Source organism: Mauremys reevesii, linkage group 20 (genome assembly GCF_016161935.1).
Source record: "Mauremys reevesii isolate NIE-2019 linkage group 20, ASM1616193v1, whole genome shotgun sequence".
NCBI lineage: Eukaryota > Metazoa > Chordata > Testudines > Geoemydidae > Mauremys > Mauremys reevesii.
Genome location: NC_052642.1, coordinates 2647501 through 2657299, shown reverse-complemented (window position 1 = coordinate 2657299; position 9799 = coordinate 2647501). Strand labels below are relative to the sequence as shown.

Genomic DNA, 9799 nt, shown 5'->3' with positions numbered 1-9799 from the left:
TGTGGGGCAGAGAGTGACACAATGCTTCATTGATCTGGATTGCACCCCACAATGTGATAACAGTCATTGTAGAATTGCTTAAGACGTAATTACTTGTCATCTTGAAATATTAATCGATAAATTGTGACATATATTCTACAAGCTATTGTTGCATAGCTTCTAGAACATCAGAACCTTAACATGTTTCTTACTGTATGTGACAGATGACACTGTTGTCATCATCTTTGTACAACATCTGCCTTGTAAGGTACCATTTAAAAACTCACAATTTGCTGGTCACTATTGTCCTAATAAAATATGCGACAATATTGTATGTGAAGTTATAAGATGCCCCTGTAGGATGTTATTAACGTACGTTCCAAACCTCATAGCCCGCCCAAGCAGAAGTGGGACAACAGGTCTGTCCTAAACAAAGGAATGTGTGGTTACCTTAATTTGCATGTAAGCAGTCAACAGAGTCATCAAGTAGGGAGAGAAAACAAAGGACATTCAAACAGGAGAAAAAAAACAGCAGGGGCCATCCTTCCACATAGATGCTTTGTCTCCTGGGTCTCAGCTGGAAATGTGTCTTGAGAGGGTGACTGAAACTATAAAAAGGATCTACAAACACCTCAAGGCACCCCCATCTCTCTCCCGGCTTCCTCATTGTCAGCACCTGCGAAGACAAAAGTAAACAGCCATTGGACGCTGGGGTAGGTGTCCTGACCTGAAAAGTTTGGTCTATAATCTGCTGGAGCACATGGTGAGACAGTTTGCTTAAGTATATACTAGCAAACTTTTTATCTTTATTTTTCTTGTAAGCATTTCCGACTTCTCTGCCTCATTCACAGAATCATAGAATCAGAGAATATTAGGGTTGGAAGAGACCTCAGGAGGTATCTAGTCCAATCCCCTGCTCAAAGCAGGACCAAACCCAACTAAATCATCCCAGCCAGGGCTTTGTCAAGCTGGGCCTTAAAAACCTCTAAGGATGGAGATTCCACCACCTCCCTAGGGAACCCATTCCAGTGCTTCACACACACACCCCAGTGAAATATTGTTTCCTAATATCCAACCTAGATCTCCCCCACTGCAACTTGAGACCACTGCACCTTGTTCTGTCATCTGCCACCATTGAGAACAGCCTAGCTCCATCCTCTTTGAAACCCCCTTTCAGGTAGCTGAAGGCTGCTATCAAATCCCCTCTCACCCTTCTCTTCTGCAGACTAAATAAGCCCAGTTCCCTCAGCCTCTCCTCATAAGTCATGTGCCCCAACCCTCTAATCATTTTTGTTGCCCTCCGCTGGACTCTTTCCAATTTGTCCACATCCCTTCTGTAGTGAGGGGACCAAAACTGGACACAATATTTCAGGTTTGAATAGAGGGGAATAATCACTTCCCTCAATCTGCTCGCAATGCTCCTATTAATACAGCCCAATATGCCGTTGGCCTTCTTGGCAACAAGGGCACTCTGTTGATTCATATCCAGATTCTCATCCACGATAATCTCCAGGTTCTTTTCTGCAGAACTGCATCTTAGCCAGTCAGTCCCCAGCCTGGAGCAGTACATGGGATTCTTCCTTCCTAAGTGTAGGACTCTGCCCTTGTCCTCGTTGAACCTCATCAGATTTCTTTTGTTCCAATCCTCCAATTTGTCTAGGTCACTCGGGACCCTATTCCTACCCTCCAGCATATCTACCTCTCCCCCCAGCTAAGTGTCATCTGCACACTTGCCAAGGGTGAAGTTCATCCCATCTTTCATCCCACCGACCCCTGGGGCACTCCACTTGATACCGGCTGCCAACTAGAGATCGAGCTATTGATCACTACCTATTAAGCCCATAGGCGCCGACTCCGTGGGTGCTCTGGGGCTGGAGCATTCACAGGGAAAAATTAGTGGGTGCTCTGCACCCACTGGCAGCTAAGCTCCCCTCACCTCCCGCTCCACCTCCTCCTCCCCTGAGCACACCACATCCCCACTCCTCCACCTACCTCCCAGCGTTTCCTGCCCAGCAAGCTCTGGGAGAAGGGGGAGGAGTGGGAACATGGCACGCTCAGGGGAGGAGGTGGGAAAGAAGCGGGGATGGGGCAGGGATTTGGGGAAGGAGTTCGAATAGGGGCAGGGAGGGGGCAGAGTTGGGGTTGGAATGGGGGTGGGGAAGGGGTGGGAAGGGATGGGGACTGGGACGGGGGGGTCGAGCATCCAGGGAAAAGAGGGGAAGTGGGCATCTATGGTTGAGCCCAACAATCTAGCCAGCTTTCTATTCATCTTATAGTCCATTCATCCAATCCCTATTTCTTTAACTTGCTGGCAAGAATACTGTGGGAGACCATATCAAAAGCTTTGCTAAAGTCAAGATATATCACGGCCACTGCTTTCCCCATATCCACAGAGCCAGTTATCTCAGCATAGAAGGCAATCAGGTTGGTCAGGCATGACTTGCCCTTGGTGAATCCATGCTGACTGTTCCTGATCAACTTCCTCTCCTCCAAGTGCTTCAAAATGGATTCCTTGAGGACCTGCTCCATGATTCTGATGGGGACTGAAGTGAGGCTGACCAGTCTGTAGTTCCCCAGGTTCTCTTTCTTCCCTTTTTGAAATATGGGCACTATGTTTTCCTTTTTCTAATCACAGAATCATAGACTCATAGACTTTAAGGTCAGAAGGGACCATTATGATCATCTAGTCTGACCTCCTGCACAATGCAGGCCACAGAATCTCACCCACCCACTCCGGTATCAAACCTGTGTCTGAGCTATTGAAGTCCTCAAATCATGGTTTAAAGACTTCAAGGTGCAGAGAATCTTCCAGCAAGTGACCAGTGCCCCACGCTGCAGAGGAAGGCGAAAAATCTCCAATCTGCCCTGGAGGAAAATTCCTTCCCAACCCCAAATATGGCGATCAGCTAAACCCTGAGCATGTGGCCAAGACTTACCAGCCAGACACCCAAGAAAGAATTCTCTGTAGTAACTCAGATCCCACCCATCTAACATCCCATTACAGGCCATTGGGCATATTTACTGCTAGTAGTCAAAGACGAATTAATTGCCAAAATTAGGCTATCCCATCATACCATCCCCTCCATAAACTTATCAAGCTTAGTCTTGAAGCCAGATATGTCTTTTGCCCCCACTGCTCCCCTTGGAAGGCTGTTCCAGAACTTCACGCCTCTGATGGTTAGAAACCTTTGTCTAATTTCAAGTCTAAACTTCCTAATGTCCAGTTTATATCCATTTGTTCTTGTGTCCACATTGGTACTGAGCTTAAATAATTCCTCTCCCTCCCTGGTATTTATTCCTCTGATATATTTATAGAGAGCAATCATATCCCCCCTCAACCTTCTTTTGGTTAGGCTAAACAAGCCAAGCTCTTTGAGTCTCCGTTCATAAGACAGATTTTCCATTCCTCGGATCATCCTAGTAGCCCTTCTTTGAACCTATTCCAGTTTGAATTCATCCTTCTTAAAAATGGGAGACCAGAACTGCACACAATATTCCAGATGAGGTCTCCCCAGTGCCTTGTATAATGGTACTAACACCTCCTTGTCTCTACTGGAAATACTTCACCTGATGCATCCCAGGACCACATTAGCTTTTTTCACAGCCATATCACATTGTAGGCTCATAGTCATCCTGTGATCTACCAATATTCTGAGGTCCTTCTCTTCTTCTGTTACTTCCAACTGATGCGTCCCCAGCTTATAACAATAGTTCTTGTTATTAATCCCTAAATGCATGACCTTGCACTTTTCACTATTAAATTTCATCCTATTACTCTTACTGCAGTATACAAGGTCATCCAGATCTTCCTGTATGATATCCCGGTCCTTCTCTGTACTGGCAATACCTCCCAGCTTTGTGTCATCCGCAAACTTTATTAGCACATTCCCACTTTTTGTGCCAAGGTCAGTAATAAAAAGATTAAATACATTTGGTCCCAAAACCGATCCCTGAGGAACTCCACTAGTAACCTCCCTCCAGCCTGACAATTCACCTTTCAGGATGACCCGTTGTAGTCTCCCTTTTAACCAGGTCCTTATCCACCTTTCAATTTGCATATTGATCCTCATCTTCTCCAATTTAGCTAATAATTCCCCATGTGGAACCATATCAAATGCCTTACTGAAATCGAGGTAAATTAGATCCACTGCATTTCCTTTGTCTAAAAAATCTGTTACCTTCTCAAAGAAGGAGATCAGGTTGGTTTGGCACGATCTATCTTTTGTAAAACCATGTTGTATTTTGTCCCAGATACCATTGACCTCAATGTCCTTAACTACTTTTTCCGTCAAAATTTTTTCCAAGACCTTGCATACTACAGATGTCAAACTGACAGGCCTGTAGTTGCCGAGATCACTTTTTTTTCCCTTTCTTAAAGGTAGGAACTATGTTAACAATTCTCCAGTCATACAGTACAACCCCTGAGTTTACAGATTCATTAAAATCATCCAGGACCTCCACTGATAACCATGAATTTTCAGAGATAATGGCTCTGCAATCACATCAAACAGCTCCCTCAGCACCCTTGGATGAATTAGATCTGGACCCATGGACCTGTGCACGTCCAGCTTTTTTAAATAGTCCTTAACCTGTTCTTTCACCATTGAGAGCTGCTCACCTCCTCCCCATACTGTGTTGCCTGGTGCAGCATTCTGGGAGCTGACCTTGTCTGTGAAGACCGAGGCAAAAAAAGCATTGAGTACATCAGCTTTTTCCACATCCTCTGTCACTAGGTTGCCTCCCCCATTCAGTAAGGGTCCCACACTTTCCCTGACCTTCTTCTTGTTGCTAACATAGCTGTAGAAACCCTTCTTGTTACCCTTCACATCCCTTGCTAGCTGTAACTCCAATCGTGCCTTGGCCTTCGTGGTTACACCCTTGCACGCTCTAGCAATATTTTGATACTCCTCCCTAGTCATCTGTCCAAATTTCCACTTCTTGTAAGCTTCCTTTTTGAGTTTAAGCTCACCGAAGATTTCTCTGTTAAGCCAAGCTGGTCGCCTGCCATATTTGCTATTCTTTCTGCACTTCGGGATATTTGGTCCTGCACCCTCAATAAGGCTTCTTTAAAATACACCAGCTCTCCTGGACTCCTTTCCCCCTCATATTAGCCTCCCAGGGGATCCTGCCCATCAGTTCCCTAAGGGAGTCAAAGTCTGCTTTTCTGAAGTCCAGGGTCCATATTTTGCTACTCTCCTTTCTTCCTCTTGTCAGGATCCTGAACTCAACCATCTCATGGTCACTGCTGCCTAGGTTGCCACCCACTTCTACTTCCCCTACCAATTCTTCCCTGTTTATGAGCCGCAGGTCAAGGGGAGCACGGCCCCTAGCTGGTTCCTCCAGCACTTGTAACAGGAAGTTGTCCCCAACACTCTCCAAAAACTTCCTGGATTGTCTGTGCATTGCTGTATTGCTCTCCCAGCAGATGTCAGGGTGATTGAAGTCCCTCATTAGAACCAGAGCCTGTGATCTGGAAACTTCAGTTAGTTGTCTGAAAAAAACCTCATCTACCTCATCCTCCATCCAGTGGTCTATAGCAGACGCCCACCACAACATCACCCCTGTTGCTCTTTCCTCTAAAATTAACCCAAAGACTCTCAACGGGCTTGTCTCCAGTTTCATAATGGAACTCTGAGCAGTAATACTACTCTCTTACATACAGTGCAATTCCTCCACTTTTTTTCCCCCACCTGTCCTTCCTGAACAGTTTATATCCATCCAAGACAGTGCTCCAGTCATGTGAGCTACCCCACCAAGTCTAGTTCCTTGACTGTGCCAGGACTTTCAGTTCTTCCTGCTTGTTTCCCAGGCTTCTTGCATTCGTATACATGCACCTAAAATAACTAGCTGATTGCCCTACTTTCTCAGTAAGAATCAGGAGACTTCCTGTCTTCTACCCTCATATTCACTTAGAATCTCTCTCTTTATAGGTAATAAACTTGTTTTACTGTTTTATCTACTCTAATGTGTTTAAATTGGAGTGCCTGGGTGCACTATTTAAAATAATAAGCTGGCCTATTATTCCCTTAAAGGAATAAATATATATGTGCTGTCCAGGAGAGGGCTGGACATACATTTCTGGGGGAAGATCCAGGACTGGAGGGTGTTGGGGTCACCCTGAAATATAACCCAGGCTGGTGAGAGCCAGGGTGTAGCTGGCAGGTCTCATTTCCACACAGACACTCAGGCTGTGGCTTGCATACTGGTAGGCTGTTTGTGAGCATCCTGGGGGGCACGAATACAGCAAGCCATTGTAAGGCACCCAACATTGCAGGGCAGGGGTGACACAGCCCCCCACTAATCTGGAGTGTACCCCTGGTATGTCATTCTGTAATCTGACATTTTATTGCTTCGGTGTTATCTCTTGGTCAACAAGTCATGACAACCTGTTTCAGGCCTGAGGCCTTCTATGGTAAGCTACAGAGTTACAGACCCAGCATCTGTAGGCCCAGCCTCATCTTACTTATATGCACTTCAGTGACACCTGCTTCTTAGGCCCATGCACCTGTGGCGTGAGCCTACTTATATTCTACTCCTTAAACTTACAACTCAAATCTAAGGATCTTGAAAAAGTGAGCAGAGAAGATCCACAAAAATAGTTTGAGGTCTGGAAAAATATTTTCCAATTGGTCTGCACTTGAAAGTGTTCCTGGAATAACTAGGTTGGTTATGGCTGTAATTTTTTGCCAACAAAATTTTTTTTCCTGTAAAAGCCCTAGAGTAAACAGTTATAAAGGTATAAACGTGCCTTATAGCTGTATAGTTTATTTCACTTCCTCAATTGGAATAAGCACTTTCATACCAATACAACTGTGTCTAAAGAAATGAAGGAAAAACAGAGACCGTCAGGGGATCACCCACACTCCCTTCAGGCTGGGGAGACAGTCAGGGGATTGCCCGCACTCCCGTCAGGCTGAGGAGACAGTGAGGGGATTGCCCACACTCCCCTCAGGCAGGGGAGACAGTCAGGGGATCGCCCGCACTCCCCTCAGGCTGGGGAGACAGTCAGGAGGTCGCCCGCACTCCCACCACCTTCCACTCCCACTGGGGGTTCGAGGGGCCTGAGCCCAGGAGAGTCCACGCAGACATATATGCTGGGGCTGAGTGCAAGAGAAAATCTTTCACCCCGCCCATCTGCCTAAACAGCTCTATGGCCTTGGGACCCAGGAAGGGGGTTAGACAGCAAGGTCCTTTCAGCAAGGTCAGCCTGGTTCCAACTGCCAGCCTTCCCAAAGGTTGTGAGACAGGCATCTATATCTCACCCCTCCTTAATGTGAGGCAGCAATTTAATGTCAAGGTTCCCTTCAGAATTGGCAACCTAGGGTCCATCCCCACTCACCCCTGGACGGGTCCCTCTGCCATCGCCAGTTCATGCTGCCTCTGTCTCTCCTGCTGTTCTGCCTCATGCCTTCCCTGTCTCTCACAGTCCTCTAACTCCTTCAATCTCAGCTCCAAATCCAGCCATCTCAGATCCACCAATGCAGTTGATCCCACCTCTTCCACCAGGGACTCTGGAACTGCTCCCTATGAAGCAAGTCAGGACTCTGGGGGAGCCTCCTCTCGTTGAGCGTACTGTCACCAGAGCAAGAAGCTTACACAGCTTCGACCTTCCTGGGTCTGACCTTGGAGCATTCAGGATCTCCTTCCACACCATGTGCTTCCTGCAGCGAGTCCAACTGGGTGGGGCTCCTGGGGAAGCTGGAGGGCAGGGCTGGATTAACGCTTGGGTTTTAGGGGCTGTAGCCCAGGGCCCCGGGCTAAGGGGGGCCCGGTGCAGCAGGGCTCAGGCCAGCTTCCTGCATGCCATGGCCCCATGCTGCTCCCGGAAGCGGCCAGCTGCTGGCACGTCTTTGCGGCCCCTGGCGGCGGTGGGGGGAGGCAGCTCCACGCATTGCCCCTGCCCCCAGCAGTGTCCCCGCAGCTCCCATTGGCAGGGAACCATCACTGACAATTTTTAAATCAAGATGGGATGATCTTTAAAAATATATTCTTCAGGAATATTTTTGAAGTTGTATGGTGTGTGTCAGACTAGATGATCTGCCCCTTGGAATCTATGAAAAAGAATATGGAGGATTTTGTATAGATTATATTAACTTTAACCTGGACATTTCAGCAGTTAGCAGTGTTGGTGGACAAACTGCAATTTGAGTTGGCCGAGGGATACACTTCAAAGCACCTATGGCAAGCGACTTGCAGAGGTAAGTTGCTATCTGGCGCAAACCATCCATTGGTCGAAGTGCGACCCAACATGTTTGTACCAACAGTTATTGCCTAACTTGTCTTACCCGCGCTAGTGTGACAAGATGTGTTGTACAAAGAGACTGGTCCAAGTTGCAAGAACTCAGAAGCTGATGTCTCATTCCCTGACTAGATGGTGAGAGAGGATGACTCATTTTGGTTGGTGTCTAGGTGCCTAGCGTAGCCGGGCTGCCCCCATTGGCCTCGTCATACCGTCATCGGGTTTTCCTGCTGATACAGCAAGGTTGCTGCAAAGTGGGCTCCGGTCCCCACACGGGGCTGTGTAAACAAATAGGCCATGACTCCTGAGACCTCCGCCTGGGACCGAGACCCACAACTGGAGTCCTGGCCCCCTTGGACGGGGCAGGACAAGGATCAGTCTGTATCCCATGGGCGAGGCAGAATGAACAAACAGTCTATGGTCCCTAAGCCTCCTGGCTGGGGCAGGCAGTATCAGTAGGGGAATCGGCCCTCTGGACAGAGCAAATCATCAATCAGTCCGTGGCTCCTGGGTGGGGCAAAACAGTGTATGGGCCCTACACCTCTGGGCAGACAGCAGCCATGCCTGGTGGCCTGGGGTGGTGGTAGGGGAACCCGGTCCCTCTCCACCAGGTTCTGACCAAGGGAGAGTTTCAAACATTGGCTTCTACCAGCTTCTAGTACCTTCCCTGAGTCACTTCCTACCACAGATTGCGTCCTGGGCACCTCCTCAGCTGGTGGCAGCTTGGCTTCTCTGGCAGTCAGAGAGTCGCCTGCAGCACTGTCTGGGTCCAGGGGCTCTACCACCTGGAGTGTCACAGGCACCTCTGCAGGAACTTGCAGTACACGTCCTTCCTCCTCCGTAGCCCGCCCCGACTGAGCTGGGCTGCCTCCTTTTATCTGGCTCTTCCACCTGGAGCATCGTGGCAGGGAAAAGGGGGAGTGGCCTCCTGGGCCACAGGGATTGGTCTACCCCATTGGCCCAGTACACCCCATCATAGTTGGACATTTCAACTCTTTGGAAGAAGTATGGGTCAGCATCTGACTGGTCCACACCAGCACATCCAAGTGAGGAAACAGGATAAAACAGCCTGTCTCCTTCAGCACATCATTTCCCCCAAACCAGACATGTGGAAGGGAGATGACTGAGGACCTGTGCTAGCCACCTGGGAGCTCTCCTGGTGACATCAAGCACCTGTCTCATATAGGCACCTTTAACTGTCTCTTTCTATTTTCCAGCAATTTGGGTTGCCCACTAGCACAGCAGGAAAAAATTATAGTAGCATCTGTCCTTCCCTCCACCTGCAGCATCAGCGCCTGCGTGAACAGTAACTGAACTGAAAGCTGACGGCTGAGCCAAGATCTGGTGATACATGACACATCAACTTTTTTGGGGGTGATGAACCAAATCAGTCAACTGACCACTTCCTGAAACTGGATGCCTAATTAGTAGAAGTGTACATACTATGTGTGTGTTTTAAAGATTGTCAGTTACTGTGTGTTTCCGTGTTTTGTAACATGTTCAAATCAAGATTGCTGTAGTGTCTATAAAACTGAACCATTGACTATTGTTAACTAGGATTACAGAACACTGTACATACGT

The 9799-nt window shown here is 47.9% G+C and overlaps 1 long non-coding RNA gene across 1 annotated transcript; it reads left to right on the top strand.

The window, feature by feature from the left end:
* The first annotated feature begins 231 nt into the window (after nucleotides 1–231).
* Nucleotides 232–9569, top strand: LOC120387504. The gene is made up of 3 exons (XR_005590208.1): nucleotides 232–692; nucleotides 8093–8177; nucleotides 9436–9569. It is a non-coding gene; the product is annotated as an uncharacterized LOC120387504 (long non-coding RNA).
* The last annotated feature ends 230 nt before the right edge of the window (nucleotides 9570–9799 follow it).